The following is an 18,961-nucleotide window of genomic DNA, read 5'->3' on the forward strand; positions in this document are numbered from 1 at the left end:
ATCACGTTGTTTTCCGTGTTCATCGTCAGAAAATTGTCAACTGTCTTTTCATTATGGTTTTTGGTATATTACTTTTCACTTCCCATCTCTGTTTGTATCGCATTAATGAAATTCATAGTTCTGTCACTGTACTAGTAAACCATACTAAAAATCTACATAAACATTTAATTGTTATTTCAAACTACTTTAATGATTTCTGTAAGCCGTTCCACCAAAACATTGCAAACATATGGTACTAAGAGGCATGTCGATGGCAAGTAGGTTACACACTAAAGAAGTACATCAAACTTTTTTATGAAACCGAAAGGCTATCGCCAGTCTCGTTTGTTGTACAGTTTTTCATGTTGGTACTGACCTTAACAATTCTTGGACATCCTCTTAAACGATATGTTAAACATCGTGTTTCAGCATCCTGGGAAATATATGCATCCGGCATCAGTTCACGAGTTAAAGTTTCGGAAGTAGTTTGCTTACTCAAAAAAGACCGCATTCACAAAGCTTCGTTTCTCTTTTCCTTACGGATTTTTTCCCTCGGGGAATGAATATGCAGGAGAGCCGCACCCGCTTCCACTAGCTAGTTTTCGTCCATTTCGCGGCCATTATGCGTCCTGAGTAAACACTTAGACACTGAGATTTACTGCCATAAAAATTGTCGGGCAATGCTGGAACTCTTGTGGTCAGCAATGCTGGCAGGCAACATTGTCAGGATATATTGTCGGCAATATGCAATTGCGCGCGTAAATGCACCTTTCCCGAGGGAGTAGAATATCTGGGAACTAAGACGTGTTGTTTTCTAAGCATACGTTATCTGTTATATCTAAATCGCATATGCTCCAATTATTAAACATTTAAAACTGGAATAAAATTCTAGCAGTTTTTCTGATTCAGTTAGTGTACAAATCTTTGGTGAAAGTTCAATTTTCCGTTTGATAATCACGATATTTGTAAAGTATGTTTCGTACGTTGATTAATTAAGGATTATAAAACTTAATATACAGGGTATACCACAATTTCTATTACACGCTTGTAGGGGTTCTGGAGAGAGCTAAGTAGATTAAGTTTTGATAAGGCACCCCTGTTCGGAAATGTACCATTTGGATGCGAAATAAGTTTGAAGATCGGGTCGCTTACAAAACTCCTGCTTCTCGGTACTCACACAACGTAGTCAGTGAGCTATGATTGAGGTGCCCAGTTGCAGCGGTCGGTGGGGGCAGCAGACGCGCCAGCAACAAGGGCTAGAGCTCTGACCTTACTGCGAGTTGCCGGCCGAAGTGGCCGTGAGGTTAAAGGCGCTGCAGTCTGAAACCGCAAGACCGCTACGGTCGCAGGTTCGAATCCTGCCTCGGGCATGGATGTTTGTGATGTCCTTAGGTTAGTTAGGTTTAACTAGTTCTAAGTTCTAGGGGACTAATGACCACGGCAGTTGAGTCCCATAGTGCGCAGAGCCATTTGAACCTTACTGCGAGTTAACGCCTCGGCTGCTGAGGTGTATTCGGATGAACTGGTGTTACTTTAGTGGTGTTTCTTTAGTAATTTTGGTCTTTTTCTTTTACATACGACATTTTATATGTTTGATTTTGACTTTGGATTGAGATTAATATGATTCCAGTTCCATTCAGCTGATAGAACTTAAATCTCGCGGTGTCACTGTAGGTACAATTTAGAGGCACTTTCTAATTTTTTTATGAATTTACTTACTCAGTACGTCTGTGTGGGAAATATTTCTAGAGACGCCAGAGATAGTCACTACGCTTCAGGGTGGTATGCTACAGTGACTGCCAGGAACCATCTGTCATTATCAGTGACAGTTGGCTTACTCTTTCTTGCCATATGTCATTAATACAGATCACAGGATTATAATACAAGGGCAGTTCAATAAGTAATGCAACACATTTTTTTTCTGAAACAGGGGTTGTTTTATTCAGCATTGAAATACATCACGTTATTCCCCAATCTTTTAGCTACACAACACTATTTTTCAACGTAACCTCCATTCAATGCTACGGCCTTACGCCACCTTGAAATGAGGGCATGTATGCCTGCACGGTACCATTCCACTGGTCGATGTCGGAGCCAACGTCGTACTGCATCAATAACTTCTTCATCATCCGCGTAGTGCGTCCCACGGATTGCGTCCTTCATTGGGCCAAACATATGGAAATCCGACGGTGCGAGATCGGGGCTGTAGGGTGCATGAGGAAGAACAGTCCACTGAAGTTTTGTGAGCTCCTCTCGGGTGCGAAGACTTGTGTGAGGTCTTGCGTTGTCATGAAGAAGGAGAAGTTCGTTCTGATTTTTGTGCCTACGAACACGCTGAAGTCGTTTCTTCAATTTCTGAAGAGTAGCACAATACACTTCAGAGTTTATCGTTTGACCATGGGGAAGGACATCGAACAGAATAACCCCTTCAGCGTCCCAGAAGACTGTAACCATGACTTTACCGGCTGGGGGTATGGCTTTAAACTTTTTCTTGGTAGGGGAGTGGGTGTGGCGCCACTCCATTGATTGCCGTTTTGTTTCAGGTTCGAAGTGATGAACCCATGTTTCATCGCCTGTAACAATCTTTGACAAGAAATTGTCACCCTCAGCCACAATGACGAGCAAGCAATTCCGCACAGATGGTTCTCCTTTGCTCTTTATTGTGTTCGGTTAGACAACGAGGGACCCAGCGGGAACAAACCTTTGAATATCCCAACTGGTGAACAATTGTGACAGCACTACCAACAGAGAAGTCAAGTTGAGCACTGAGTTGTTTGATGGTGATCCGTCGATCATCTCGAACGAGTGTGTTCGCACGCTCCGCCATTGCAGGAGTCACAGCTGTGCACGGCCGGCCCTCACGCGGGAGATAAGACAGTCTTGCTTGACCTTGCGGCGATGACGACACACGCTTTGCCCAACGACTCACCGTGCTTTTGTCCACTGCCAGATCACCGTAGACATTCTGCAAGCGCCTATGAATATCTGAGATGCCCTGGTTTTCCGCCAAAAGAAACTCGATCACTGCCCGTTGTTTGCAACGCACATCCGTTACAGACGCCATTTTAACAGCTCCGTACAGCGCTGCCACCTGTCGGAAGTCAATGAAACTATACGAGACGAAGCGGAAATGTTTGAAAATATTCCACAAGAAATTTTCTGTTTTTTCAACCAAAATTGGCCGAGAAAAAAAATGTGTTGCATTACTTATTGAACTGCCCTCGTAGATTTAGGTTTTTAGTTTGTAATTATCTTTTCTGTGGCCATCTGCACTTGTATACTGTTTCTGTAAAATGTTACTTTGAAACTGTGGCCGGCCGGGGTGGCCGAGCGGTTCTAGGCGCTACAGTCTGGAACCACGAGACCGCTACGGTCGCAGGTTCGAATACTGCTCCTGCCTCGGGCATGGATGTGTGTGGTGTCCTTAGGTTAGTTAGGTTCAAGTATTTCTACGTTCTAGGGGACTGATGACCTCAGAAGTTAAGTCCCATAGTGCTCAAAGCCATTTGAACCATTTTTGATCTTTGAAACTGTACACTCACGGCATACTATAGCCCCTACATGATGGGACAATGTGTACAGAAATAAACAGATAAGTAGAATGATAAGTACTATGCACCAACTTTACAGTCAATGAATCTCTGTTACGAGACACTGTTCAGGTCACGTCAAGGACTTTGAGTACATCAAACACTGTAAAATAGTGCGCTTGAGAACTGCAGGTTCAAATGGTTCAAATGGCTCTAAGCACTATGGGACTTAACATCTGAGGTCATCAGACCCCTAGAACTTAGATCTACGTAAACCTAACTAACCTAAGGACATCACACACATCCATGCCCGAGGGAGGATTCGAACCGCGGCCGGCCGAACTGCAGGTGTACTATCGAAAGTTAATGCTCTACGTATGTATACTGATACCTGTTCGTATCGCTTTCGAATGTTCAGGCGACTGCACCCGGCCGCACACCCGAGAGCAACACGAACAGACGTTTCGCCTAGAAGGCTTAAGATCACTTCATCTTTTCATGTCACTCCATTTTGATTGATTTCATCCACATAGATTTCGTTTCAGTGAATCTAATTCAACCGCAACTCGTTTATGGCGAAAGAAAACAGCCAGAGCCGACACCATGCGCCGACCTTCTGTAGGTGTTCCTGCATATCGCTGTAATTTTCTTGCGTTGCAACTTCTCCACACACACCAACATCTACAAATAGCGCCACGGAGCATCCGAAATTATAAACTAGCGCTTCTTTCGCATAATCCCGAAGCTAATTTTCCATCTGTCACTTTCTATTGAGACAGGTGACTCAAGCAGTTGTTCGTGACTGTACTGTGTTACCTCTTTGGCAATGGATTTGCTTCTCTTATGTCTGTTTCTCTTTGTTTATCCGCTTTTGAGGTCCTCTGTGTCGTATTGATTTACTCCATGGTTTTTATTTAGGGATTATTTTTCTTCATTTGTTCGAGATGACCATATAACGCTAAGTGCTTTATCTGAAAACTACCTTGAGCAGTTAAACAGAGAACCGACTCGTGGCGATAACATATTAGACCTTCTGGTGACAAACAGACCCGAACTATTTGAAACAGGGAATCAGCGATCATAAAGCGGTTACAGCATCGATGATTTCAGCCGTAAATAGAAATATTAAAAAGGGTAGGAAAATTTTTCTGTTTAGCAAAAGTGACAAAAAGCAGATTTCAGAGTACCTGATGGCTCAACACAAAAGTTTTGTCTCAAGTACAGATAGTGTTGAGGATCAGTGGACAAAGTTCAAAACCATCGTACAATATGTGTTAGACGAGTATGTGCCAAGCAAGATCGTAAGAGATGGAAAAGAGCCACCGTGGTACAACAACCGAGTTAGAAAACTGTTGCGGAAGCAAAGGGAACTTCACAGCAAACATAAACATAGCCAAAGCCTTGCAGACAAACAAAAATTACGCGAAGCGAAATGTAGTGTGAGGAGGGCAATGCGAGAGGCGTTCAATGAATTCGGAAGTAAAGTTCTATGTACTGTCTTGGCAGAAAATCCTAAGAAATTTTGGTCTTATGTCAAAGCGGTAGGTGGATCAAAGCAAAATGTCCAGACACTCTGTGACCAAAATGGTACTGAAACAGAGGATGACAGGCTAAAGACCGAAATACTAAATGTCTTTTTCCAAAGCTGTTTCACAGAGGAAGACTGCACTGTAGTTCCTTCTCTAAATTGTCGCACAGATGACAAAATGGTAGATATCGAAATAGACGACAGAGGGTTAGAGAAACAATTAAAATCGCTCAAAAGGGGAAAGGCCGCTGGACCTGATGGGAAACCAGTTCGATTTTACACAGAGTACGCGAAGGAACTTGCCCCCCTTCTTGCAGCGGTGTACCTTAGGCCTCTAGAAGAGCGTAGCGTTCCAAAGGATTGGAAAAGGGCACAGGTCATCCCCGTTTTCAAGAAGGCACGTCGAACAGATGTGCAGAACTATAGACCTATATCTCTAACGTCTATCAGTTGTAGAATTTTGGAACACGTATTATGTTCGAGTATAATGACTTTTCTGGAGACTAGACATCTACTCTGTAGGAATCAGCATGGGTTTCGAAAAAGACGATCGTGTGAAACCCAGCTCGCGCTATTCGTCCACGAGACTCAGAGGGCCATAGACACGGGTTCACAGGTAGATGCCGTGTTTCTTGACTTCCGCAAGGCGTTCGATACAGTTCCCCACAGTCGTTTAATGAACAAAGTAAGAGCATATGGACTATCAGACCAGTTGTGTGATTGGATTGAAGAGTTCCTAGATAACAGAACGCAGCATGTCATTCTCAATGGAGAGAAGTCTTCCGAAGTAAGAGTGATTTCAGGTACGCCGCAGGGGATTGTAGTAGGACCGGTGCTATTCACAATATACATAAATGACCTTGTGGATGACGTCGGAAGTTCACTGAAGCTTTTTCCGGATGATGCTGTGGTATATCGAGAGGTTGTAACAATGGGAAATTGTACTGAAATGCGGGAGGATCTGCAGCGAATTGACGCATGGTGCAGGGAATGGCAATTGAATCTCAATGTAGACAAGTGTAATGTGCTGCGAATACATACAAAGATAGATCCCTTATCATTTAGCTACAGCAGGTCAGCACCTGGAAGCAATTAATTTCATAAATTATCTGGAAGTACGCATTAGGAGTGATTTAAAATGGAATGATCATATAAAGTTGATCGTCGGTAAAGCAGATGCCAGACAGAGATTCATTGGAAGAATCCTAAGGAAATGCAATCCGAAAACAAAGGAAGTAGGTTACAGTACGCTTGTTCGCCCACTGCTTGAATACTGCTCAGCAGTGTGGGATCCGTACCAGATAGGGTTGATAGAAGAGATAGAGAAGATCCAACGGAGAGCAGCGCGCTTCGTTACAGGATCATTTAGTAATCGCGAAAGCGTTACGGAGATGATAAACTCCAGTGGAAGACTCTGCAGGAGAGACGCTCAGTAGCTCGGTACGGGCTTTTGTTAAAGTTTCGAGAACATACCTTCACCGAAGAGTCAAGCAGTATATTGCTCCCTCCTACGTATATCTCGCGAAGAGACCATGAGGATAAAATCAGAGAGATTAGAGCCCACACAGAGGCATACCGACAATCCTTCTTTCCGCGAACAATACGAGACTGGAATAGAAGGGAGAACCGATAGAGGTACTCAAGGTACTCTCCGCCACACACCGTCAGGTGGCTTGCGGAGTATGGATGTAGATGTAGATGTAGATAACGGCAATACTGTCTTTCGAGTCGTATTTTTAATCTTCAGAATCTTTCAAGGCTCTTGCCTTTCGTAGCCATACAGTTGATGTTGACAAAGTTCGCTAGTGGACTCAGCACAGACATTTTCTTTTGATTCTCAACAAGCGACCAGCACAAGGTTGACGACCAGCGCACACCTTGTAATACTTTTGTCTATGAGAAGCAGAACCTCTAAGGCTGCTCCCTCCTTAACTTCCGGAAAATATTTTCAGCGGTACCAAAGACGTGTGCTAATAATAAGTATTTTTATTTATTTATTTACACGCCTAGCTCAGTAGGACCAAATTGAGGCCATGGAACGTGTTAGTACACGAAATTATAACATAAAAGTAATAGATAAAATAAAATGTTTATGAACCCAAAAAAGTGAAGCTATAAGTTTAAGTAAACGCAATCAACAATATAACATAAGAATCAGCTTAATTTTTCAAGGAACCCCTCTACATCTACATCTACATCCATACTCCGCAAGCCACCTGACGGTGTGTGGTGGAGGGTACCTTGAGTACCTCTATCGGTTCTCCCTTCGAGAGGAAACTGTTCAGTTTCGATTTGAAAGCGCGTGGATTACTGCTAAAAGTTTTGGATTCTTGTGATAGCTTACTGAAAATCGATGCAGCAATATATTGCACAACTTTCTGCATAAGATTTAAGGATCCAAATGCAAACTGCGATCCAAATGCAGATTGGATTTCTTTCTAGTATTAACTGAGTAAAGCTGTTATTGCTTAGGCATTAGCTCATATTGTTAACAAGAAACGACAGTAAAGAATATACAGGGTGTTTCAAAAATGACCGGTATATTTGAAACGGTAATAAAAACTAAACGAGCAGCGATAGAAATACACCGTTTGTTGCAATATGCTTGGGACAACAGTACATTTTCAGGCAGACAAACTTTCGAAATTACAGTAGTTACAATTGTCAACAACAGATGGCGCTGCGGTCTGGGAAACTCTATAGTACGATATTTTCCACATATCCACCATGCGTAGCAATAATATGGCGTAGTCTCTGAATGAAATTACCCGAAACCTTTGACAACGTGTCTGGCGGAATGGCTTCACATGCAGATGAGATGTACTGCTTCAGCTGTTCAATTGTTTCTGGATTCTGGCGGTACACCTGGTCTTTCAAGTGTCCCCACAGAAAGAAGTCACAGGGGTTCATGTCTGGCGAATAGGGAGGCCAATCCACGCCGCCTCCTGTATGTTTCGGATAGCCCAAAGCAATCACACGATCATCGAAATATTCATTCAGGAAATTAAAGACGTCGGCCGTGCGATGTGGCCGGGCACCATCTTGCATAAACCACGAGGTGTTCGCAGTGTCGTCTAAGGCAGTTTGTACCGCCACAAATTCACGAAGAATGTCCAGATAGCGTGATGCAGTAATCGTTTCGGATCTGAAAAATGGGCTAATGATTCCTTTGGAAGAAATGGCGGCCCAGACCAGTACGTTTTGAGGATGCAGGGACGATGGGACTGCAACATGGGGCTTTTCGGTTCCCCATATGCGCCAGTTCTGTTTATTGACGAAGCTGTCCAGGTAAAAATAAGCTTCGTCAGTAAACCAAATGCTGCCCACATGCATATCGCCGTCATCAATCCTGTGCACTATATCGTTAGCGAATGTCTCTCGTGCAGCAATGGTAGCAGCGCTGAGGGGTTGCCGCGTTTGAATTTTGTATGGATAGAGGTGTAAACTCTGGCGCATGAGACGATACGTGGACGTTGGCGTCATTTGGACCGCAGCTGCAACACGGCGAACGGAAACCCGAGGCCACTGTTGGATCACCTGCTGCACTAGCTGCGCGTTGCCCTCTGTGGTTGCCGTACGCGGTCGCCCTACCTTTCCAGCACGTTCATCCGTCACGTTCCCAGTCCGTTGAAATTTTTCAAACAGATCCTTTATTGTATCGCTTTTCGGTCCTTTGGTTACATTAAACCTCCGTTGAAAACTTTGTCTTGTTGCAACAACACTGTGTCCTAGGCGGTGGAATTCCAACACCAGAAAAATCCTCTGTTCTAAGGAATGAACCATGTTGTCCACAGCACACTTGCACATTGTGAACAGCACACGCTTACAGCAGAAAGACGACGTACAGAATGGCGCACCCACAGACTGCGTTGTCTTCTATATCTTTCACATCACTTGCGGCGCCATCTGTTGTTGAAAATTGTAACTACTGTAATTTCGAAAGTTTGTCCGCCTCAAAATGTACTGTTGTCCCAAGCATATTGCAACAAACGGTGTATTTCTGTCGCTGCTCGTTTAGTTTTTATTGCCGTTTCAAATATACCGGTCATTTTTGAAACACCCTGTATATATTGAAAGGCCAATGTCAAAATACCCAGACTAGTAAACAGGGCTCGACAGGAGGTTCGCGAACTTACATCACTTATTGCCCGAACTGCTCGTTTCTGAGCCAAAAATTTCTTTTGAGAATGGGAAGAGTTTCCCCAGAATGTAACACCATACCATATAAACGAAAGAAAATAAGCAACTGCTAAGGTCATCAGTCCTTAAGCTTACACACTACTTAACCTAAATTACCCTAAGAACAAACTGACAGCTGGCCGAAGTGGCTGTCCGGTTAAAGGCGCTGCAGTCTGGAACCGCAAGACCGCTACGGTCGCAGGTTCGAATCCTGCCTCGGGCATGGATGTTTGTGATGTCCTTAGGTTAGTTAGGTTTAACTAGTTCTAAGTTCTAGGGAACTAATGACCTCAGCGGTTGAGTCCCATAGTGCTCAGAGCCATTTGAACCATTTTGAACAAACTCACACACCCATGCCCGAAGGAGGACTCGAACCTCCGCCGGGACCATTTTCAATCTAGCCCAGGCATATTGATAGGGTTCATGTCTGGAGAACATACTGGACATTCTAGTCGAGCGATGTCGTTATCCTGAAGGAAGTCATTCACAAGATTTACACGATGGGGGTGCAAATTGTCGTCCATGAAGACGAATGCCTCGCCATAGGTCCCGATATTGTTGCACTATCGGTTGGAGGATGGCATTCACGTATGGTACAGCCGTTACGTTTCCATGACCACCAGCGGCTCCACATAATGCCACCCCAAAACAGCAGGGAACCTCGCTGCACTCGCTGGACAGTGTGACTAAGGCGTTCAGCCTGACCGGGTTGCCTCCAAACACGTCTCCGACGATTGTGTGGTTGAAGGCATATGCGACACTGATCGGTGAAGAGAACGTGATGCCAATCCTGAGAGTTCCATTTGGCATGTTGTTGGGCCCATCTGTACCGCGCTGCATGGTGTCGTGGTTGCAAAGATGGACGTCGCCTATTGCGCACGGTTTGAGTCGTAACATGACATCCTATGCCTGTACGAAAAGCATTATTCAACATGGTGACGTTACTGTCAGGATTCAAAATGGTTCAAATGGCACTCAGCACTATGGGACTCAACATCTGAGGTCATAAGTCCCCTAGAACTTAGAACTACTTAAACCTAACTAACCTAAGGACATCACACACATCCATGCACGAGGCAGGATTCGAACCTGCGACCGTAGCGGTCACGCGGTTCCAAACTGAAGCGCGTAGAACCGCACGGCCACACCGGCCGGCTTGTCAGGGTTCCTCCGAGCCATAATCCGTAGGTAGCGGTTATCCACTTCAGCACTAGCCCTTGGGCGGTCTGAGCGAGGTATGTCATGGACAGTTCCTGTCTCTCTGTGTCTCCTCCATGTCAGAACGACATCGCTCAACATCGCTTTGGTTCAATCCGAGACGCCTGGACACTTCCGTTGTTGAGAGCCCTTCCTGGCACAAAGTAACAACGCGGACGCGATCGAACCGCAGTATTGACCGTCTAAGCATGTTTGAATTACAGACAACACGAGCCATGTACCTCCTTCCTGGTGGAATGAGTGGGACTGATCGGCTGCCGTACCCCCTCCGTCTGCATGGTTGTTTACATCTTTGGGTGTACATTATCCACAGTCAACGTCTATCTTCAGGAGTTCTGGGAACTGGGATGATGCAAAACTGTTTGTGATATGTGTACTTAGCTCCGACATATATGCATTCACGATTACACACGTGTTCTGACCTCGACTGACGCATGCAAAGTAATGACATTGCACAAGTTTCGTTCTTGCATAGCATTTGCATTTATGTTCAAACACACATTTCTTCCAGTGTTTGCATAATTTTGTACAACTGCTGTGTATAAGGGGCATTCAGTAAGCAATGCGACATAATTTTTTTGACTGTAATTGTGTTGGTTTCATTAAGGATTTCAGTACACAATATTATTCACCAATCTTTTGACTACAAAATCATATTTTTGAACATAGCCTCCGTTCAATCCGACTGCCTTACTGGAAAGGCGTTTATGCCCGCATGGTATCACTCTGCTGGTGATGAATCCGTGTTTCAACCCCTGTGACGATGTTCGAAAAAAATTGTCATGAACAGCCTCGTAACCCGCAAGCAGTCGCGCACAGATTGCCCATAGTTGCTCTTTATGGTCTTCTATTAGGCGGTGGGGAACCTAGCAGGCACCCACCGTTGAGTACGCCAATTCATGGGCGGGAGTGTCAGCAATACTATCGGAGACGTCCAGTTGATAAGCGTGATATTTGATTGTTATCCGTCGATCACCTCGAATGAGAGTTTTTTGTATGTCCATCCTTTTAGCAGGACGTCTCTGGGACGACGGTCAATCACTATCGCAACAAAAATTAAAACACCTACAGCCGTATTTATGATATTTTATTTTGTCGCAACCAGTTTCGACGCTTCATTGCGTCATCTTCAGGCTGTTTTGATGCGGTACAAGTTGCAACGATCCCCATGCATAACCCATCAGTGGCCAGCATTACTGGATTCGCAGATAATGTGTCAGCACTCCAACCATCTGCACGTTCCAACATTGCAGGTGTCACAGACGTGCGTGACGGCGGCCATCAAGCGGAAGGTCGGACCTTCATACGATGATAACAGACGCCTCGCCCAACGACGCACCCAGGTTTTGCTCACTGCCAAGTGTCCATAGACATTCTGCAAGCGTCTATGAATATCTGCGATGCTCTGGTTTTCCGCCAAAATAAACTTACTGACAGCTATTTGCTTGGAACGCACCTCCTCTATAGACGACATTTAGAAGGCTGCGTATACCGCAGGCACCGGTTGGAATTTCATGAAACTATAGGGACTGGAGCGGGAATATTCCACGATATCCCACAGCAAATTCCGCATTTTTCAACAGAACTGGCGGAGAATAAGAGTGTGTTGAGTAACTTACTGAACGCCCCTCGTGTATACGAGGTGTAAATGAAGATGGGGCTAGTAGTGGCGATTTACACTACTGGCCATTAAAATTGCTACACCAAGAAGAAATGCAGATGATAAACGGGAATTCATTGGACAAATATATTATACTCAAACTGACAAGTGATTACATTTTCACGCAGTTTGGGTTCATAGATCCTGAGAAATCAGTACCCAGAACAACCAGCTCTGGCAGCAATAACGGCCTTGATACGCCTGGGGATTGAGCCAAACAGAGCTTGGTTGGCGTGTACAGGTACAGCTGCCCATCCAGCTTCAACACGATACCACAGTTCATCAAGAGTAATGACTGGCGTATTGTGACGAGCCAGCTGCTCGGCCACCATTGGCCAGAGGATTTCAATTGGTGAGAGATCTGGAGAATGTGCTGGCCAGGGCAGCAGTCGAACATTTTCTATATCCAGAAAGGCGCGTACGGGACCTCAATATGCGGTCGTGCATTATCCTGCTGAAATGTAGGGTTTCACAGGGATCGAATGAAGGGTAGAGCCACGGGTCGTAAAGCATCTGAAATGTAACGTCCACTGTTCAAAGTGCCGTCAATGCGAAGAAGAGGTGACCGGGACGTGTAACCAATGGCACACCATACCACCACGCCGGGTGATACGCCAGTATGGCGATGACGAATACACGCTTCCAATGTGCGTTCACCGCGATGTCGCCAAACACGAATGCGACCATCATGATGCTGTAAACAGAACCGGGATTCATCCGAAAAAATGACGTTTTGCCATTCGTGCAGCCAGGTTCGTCGTTGAGTACACCATCGCAGGCGCTCCTGTCTGTGATGCAGCATCAAGGGTAACCGCAACCATGGTCTCCGAACTGATAGTCCATGCTGCTGCAAACGTCGTCGAACTGTTCGTGCAGATGGTAGTTGTCTTGTAAACGTCCCCATCTGTTGATTGAGGGATGAGACATGGGTGCACGATCCATTACAGCCATGCGGATAAGATGCCTGTCATCGCGACTGCTAGTGATACGAGGCCGTTGGGATCCAGTTCGGCGTTCCGTATTACCCTCCTGAACCCACCGATTCCATATTCTGCTAACAGTCATTGGATCTCGACCAACGCGGTCAGCTCCTTACACGAGTCATCACAACAACGTTTAACCAGGCAATGCCGGTCAACTGCTGTTTGTGTGCGAGAAATCGGTTGGAAACTTTCCTCATGTCAGCACGTTGTAGGTGTGGCCACCGGCGCCAACCTTGTGTGAATGCTCTGAAAAGCTTATCATTTGCATATCACAGCATCTTCTTCCTGTCCGTTAAATTTCGCGTCTGTAGCACGTCATCTTCGTGGTGTAGCAATTTTAATGGCCAGTAGTGTAGCTTGAGTGATGGGGGACGTATGGCTAGCAAGGACGCTGTAACGCTGAGTACTGCCCCTAGCAGTTGTGTGAATGCTTTTCCGCAACCCCTCCAGGCCACTCTTTGGCCGCGCGGCCGCCCACACAGCAGGGGAGCGTCATTTGGATTACAGCAGCGGACCGCTCAGCGCGCGCTGTTGTCCGTGCGCCGCCAGCCAGAAGCCAGCAGCCGCGGCTCGGTGTTTTAGGGTAATGAAGGCCCGCCCTGCGTTTCGAACGCGGCCGCCCGTATCGCCCCAGTGCTGTGGCGTTATCCGCTGTGCAGCCGCGCTCTCGTGACCCGCCCAGTAATCGGCCGGCTTTATTTTAATTAACCCACTTCTGGCGACCGCCGCGCTGCGCTACGAACACTCCCCGTAACTTGATTAACCTCACCTTCTGCAAGATAACCATCGCTTTCATTCTTTCTTTTAATTTGTTTCTGTCTTTCTCTCACTCCCCACCTGCCCCCGCCTGTCTCTCACACCACTGTCTTCTATTTCTCCATTCCCCAAGTTCCGTTATCACGTAATTACGCAAGTCTTCGTCACATCGTGACATCTTCATCTACATCGTCATCCCGCAAGCTACGTTACCATGTCTGAGGCAGAGAACTTTTTGCACCATTATCTTCCCCCCTCTCTGTTACATTTGCGAATGGTGTGTGGCAAAAGGACTCTCGGTAAACTTCCGTATGAAATCTACTATCTCTGAGCTAAAATTGTAAATAAATTACCGTCTGGCTGCAAGGGATGATTTCAGTTTCTTTACCGCATTACTAAACTGCACCACGAAGATGACGTGCTACAGACGCGAAATCTAATCGACAAGAAGAAGATGCTGTGATATGCAAATGATTAGCTTTTCAGAGCATTCACACAAGGTTGGTGCCGGTGGCGACACTTGCAACGTGCTGACGTGAAGAACGTTCCCAATCGATTTCTCATACACAAACAGCAGTTAACCGGCGTTGCCTAGTGAAACGTTGTTGTGATGCCTAGTGTAAGGAGGAGAAATGCGTACCATCACGTTTCCGACTTTGATAAAGGTCGGATTGTAGCCTATCGCGATTGCGGTTTATCGTATCGCGACATTGCTGCTCGCGTTGGTCGAGATCCAGTGACTGTTAGCAGAATATGGAATCGGTGGGTTCCGGAGGGTAATGAGGAACGCCGTGCTGGATCCCAACGGCCTCGTATCACTAGCAGTCGAGATGACAGGCATCTTATCCGCATCGTGCAGCCACGCCTCGATCCCTGAGTCAACAGATGGGGACGTTTGCAAGACAACAACCATCTGCACGAACAGTTCGACGACGTTTGCAGCAGCATGGACTATCAGTTCCGAGACCATGGCTGCGATTACCCCTGACGCCGCATCACAGACAAGAGCGCCTGCGATGTTGTGCTCAACGACGAAGCTGGTTGCACGAATGGCAAAACGTCCTTTTTTCTGATGAATCCAGGTTCTGCTTACAGCAACGTGATGGTCGCATTCGTGTTCGGTGACATCACGGTGAACGCGGATTGGAAGCGTGTATTCATCATCGCCATACTGGCTTATCACCCGGCGTGATGGTATGGGGTGCCATTGGTTACACATCTCGGTCACCTCTTGTTCGCATTGACGGCACTTTGAACAGTGGACGTTACATTTCAGATGTGTTACGACCAGTGGTTCTGCCCTTCATTCGATCCCTGCGAAACGCTACATTTCAGCAGGATAATGCACGATCGCATGTTGCATGTCCTGTATGGGCCCTTGTGGATACAGAAAGTGTTCGACTGCTGCCCTGGCCAGCACATTCTCCAGATCTCTCACCAATTGAAAACGTCTGGTCAATGGTGGCCGAGCAACTGGCTCGTCACAATACGCCACTCACTACTCGTGATGAACTGGTGGTATCGTGTTGAAGCTGCATGGGCAGCTGTACCTGTACACGCCATCCAAGCTCTGTTTGACTCAATGCCCAGGCGTATGAAGACCGCTATTACGGCCAGAGGTGGTTGTTCTGGGTAGTGATTTCTCAGGATCTATGCACCCAAATTGTGTGAAAATGTAATCACATGTCAGTTCTAGTATAATATATTTGTCCAATGAATACCCTTTTATCATCTGCATTTCTTCTTGCTGCTGCAATTTTAATGGCCATTACCCTCTAAACAGAGAATATCAAAGATACTGGGAGTAACGTAAGTACGAGGGTCGTTCAATAAGTAATGCAACACACATGTTTTTTCTTGGCCACTATAGGCTGAAAAAAAATGCGAAATTTATTGTGGGACATCGTGGAATATTCCCGCTTCAGCCACTGCAGTTTCATAAAGCTCCGACCGCTGGAGACGCTGTAAGTAACCTTCAAAATGGCGTCTGTAACGGAGGTGTGTTTGAAGTAGAGAGCTATCAATGAGTTCCTTTCGGCGGAAAACGAGAGCATCGCAGATACTCAGACACTTGCAGAATTTCTGCGGAACCCGGCGGTGAATAAAAGCACGGTGAGTCGTTGGGCTAAGTGCCTGTCATCATTGCAAAGCCGCACACTCCTACAATAATGGAACGTGCGGACACTCTCATTCGAGGTGGTCGACGGATCACAAACACGTCACAGCACAAAGGGACGTCTCTGTTGGTGGTGTTGGCTCGTTCGTCCTCCATTTGGGGCACTCAAACATGTTGATTCCTCGCTGCCTAACAGAAGATAGTAAAGAGCAACGAAGAACCATCTGTGCGGAACTCCTTGCGCGTTGCGAGGCTAAAAGTGACAATTTTTTGTCGAACATCGTCACAAGCAATGAAATACGGATTTATCACTTACAAATGGAAACAAAACGGCAATCCATGGAGCGGTTCCATATCACCTCTTCTCCGATGCGTTCAAAGACGCACCCTTACCCGGTAAAGTCATGGCTAGGTTTTCTGCGAGCCAACGGCCTTGCCGCAGTGGTAACACCGGTTCCCATCAGATCACCGAAGTTAAGCGGTGTCGGGCTGGGCTTGCACTTGGATGGATGACCATCCGATCTGCCGAGCGCTGTTGGCAAGCGGGGTGCACTCAGCCCTTGTGAGGCAAACTGAGGAGCTACTTGATTGAGAAGCAGCGGCTCCGGACACGGAAACTGACATACGGCCGGGATGGTGATGTGCTGACCACATGCCCCTCCATATCCGCATCTAGTGAGGCCTATGGGTGAGGATGACACGGCGGCCGGTAGGTACCTTTTGTTTTTCATGGCCGGTTCGGTAGGAGTTAAGTTTAGTTTTTAGGTTTTCTGGGATCCAGAGGGAATTATTCTTTTGATGTCACTCCTGATGGTGCAACGATCAACCTTGGAGTGTATTGTGCTACCCTCAGGAAATTGAGAAACGTCTACAGTGTGTTCGTCGCCACAAAAATGAAAAACGAACCTTTCTTTCTGCCAACATGAGTAACGTAGAAGTAAATATCCTCGGAGTAGTGAAGGTACTTAAATCACTTAATAAAAGCAAGTCTTCTGGTCCAGACTGTATACCAGTTAGGTTCCTTTCGGAGTATGCTGATGCATCAGCTCCATACTTGGTAATCATATACAACCGTTCTCTCGACGAAAGATTCGTACCCAAAGACTGGGAAGTTGCACACGTCACGGCAATATTCAAGAAAGGTAGTAGGAGTAATCCACTAAATTACAGGCCCATATCGTTAACGTCGATATGCAGCACGATTTTGGAACATATATTGTGTTCGAACATTATGAATTACCTCGAAGAAAAAGGTCTACTGACACACAGTCAACATGGGTCTAGAAAATATCATTCCTGTGAAACACAACTAGCTCTTTATTCACATGAAGTGCTGAGTGCTATTGACAAGGGATTTCAGATCGTTTCCGTATTTCTGGATTTCCGGAAGGCTTTTGACACTGTACCACACAAGCGCCTCGTAGTGAAATTGCGTGCGTATGGAATATTGTCTCAGTTATGTGACAGGACTTGTGATTCCCTGTCAGAGGTCACAGTTCGTAGTAATTGACAGAAAGTCATCGAGTAAAACATAAGTGATTTCTGGCGTTCCCCAAGGTAGTGTTGTAGGCCCTTGCTGTTCCTAATCTATATACACGATTTGGGAGACAATCTGAGCAGCCGTCTTCGGTTGTTTGTAGATGACGCTGTTGTTTATCGACTAATAAAGTCATCAGAAGATCAAAACAAATTACAAAATGATTTAGAAAAGATATCTGAATAGTGCCAAAAGTGGCAGTTGACCCTAAATAACGAAAAGTGTGAGGTCATCCACATGAGTGCTAAAAGGAACTCATTAAACTTCGGTTACACGATAAAACAGTCTAATCTAAAAGCGGTAAATTCAACTGAATACCTAGGTATTACAATTACGAAGAACGTAAATTGGAAGGAACACATAGAAAATGTTGTGGGGAAGGCTAACCAAAGACTGCGTTTTATTGGCGGGGCACTTAGAAAATGTAACAGACCTACTAAGGAGACTGCCTACACTACGATGTAGATGTAGATGTAGATGACAGCGCAAGGTCTCACACAATCTGAGCATCCAAAAGGAGCTCACAAAACTTCATTGGACTGTGCTCCAAAGTGCTCGTCAGTGGATGTGCGACGAAATCTCTCATCGTAGCGAGATCGCTCAGACGAGGATGTCCCTTATCCACGATGTTATGTGCACTGGACCTCGGATCGTTGCTTTGCAGCTTTCGTCACCGCTTGACAGGACTGACTTTGCGAGGATACACATTTAACTTCAAGTCGTATGCGGATGACCTGGTGCTTATAGGGCGGAATGAAGACGATGTTCGTGTGGCTTTAGATTGGATCCACAAATATGGAACGGCCACTGGCAGCTGCATAAATGTGGAAAAGTCAGTAGCGGTTAATATTGATGTTCGACTAACAGAATGATGTGCAGTACCTTTACGGATCATGGATACCTTGAAATGCCTAGGGATTGTTTTTATCAACGACGTGCGCCGCACCGCAGCGTACGACTATGAGATTACTACAGTCAGTCCGGACGGGCGTCGAAGGGAACATCACACGGCCATTACACATGATCCAGCGGTCACACACATTATATGATCAAAAGTATCCGGACACCTTGCTGAAAATGACTTTCAAGTTCTTAACTCCCTCTATCGGCAATGCTGGAATTCAATATGGTGTTGGCCTACCCTTGGCCTTGACGGCAACTTCCATTCTCGCAGGCATACGTTCAATCAGGTACTGGAAGGTTTCTTGGGGAATGGCTGCCCATTCTTCACGGAGTGCTGCACTGAGGAGAAGTATCTATGTCGGTCGGTGAGGCCTGGCACGAAGTCGGCGTTCCAAAACATTCCAAAGGTGTTGTAAAGGATTCAGCTCAGGAATCTGTGCAGGCCCGTCCATTACAGAGATATTATTGTCGTGTAACGACTCCGCCACAGGCTGTGCATTATGAACAGGGGTTCGATCGTGTTGAAAGATGCAATTGCCATCCCCGAATTGCTCTTCAACAGTGGGAAGCAA

At 45.9% G+C, this 18,961-nt stretch overlaps 1 protein-coding gene and 1 pseudogene across 1 annotated transcript in view; one reads left to right on the forward strand and one right to left on the reverse strand.

Annotated features, from left to right (window-relative positions):
* Positions 1-18,961, reverse strand: part of LOC126455967 (Down syndrome cell adhesion molecule-like protein Dscam2) — a 358,909-nt gene that overhangs the window by 309,905 nt on the left and 30,043 nt on the right. The window lies entirely within an intron of this gene.
* On the forward strand, positions 16,373-16,490 carry LOC126429626 (5S ribosomal RNA; annotated as a pseudogene).

The sequence above is a fragment of the Schistocerca serialis genome, chromosome 1 (genome assembly GCF_023864345.2).
Source record: "Schistocerca serialis cubense isolate TAMUIC-IGC-003099 chromosome 1, iqSchSeri2.2, whole genome shotgun sequence".
Classification (NCBI taxonomy): Eukaryota; Metazoa; Arthropoda; class Insecta; order Orthoptera; family Acrididae; genus Schistocerca; species Schistocerca serialis.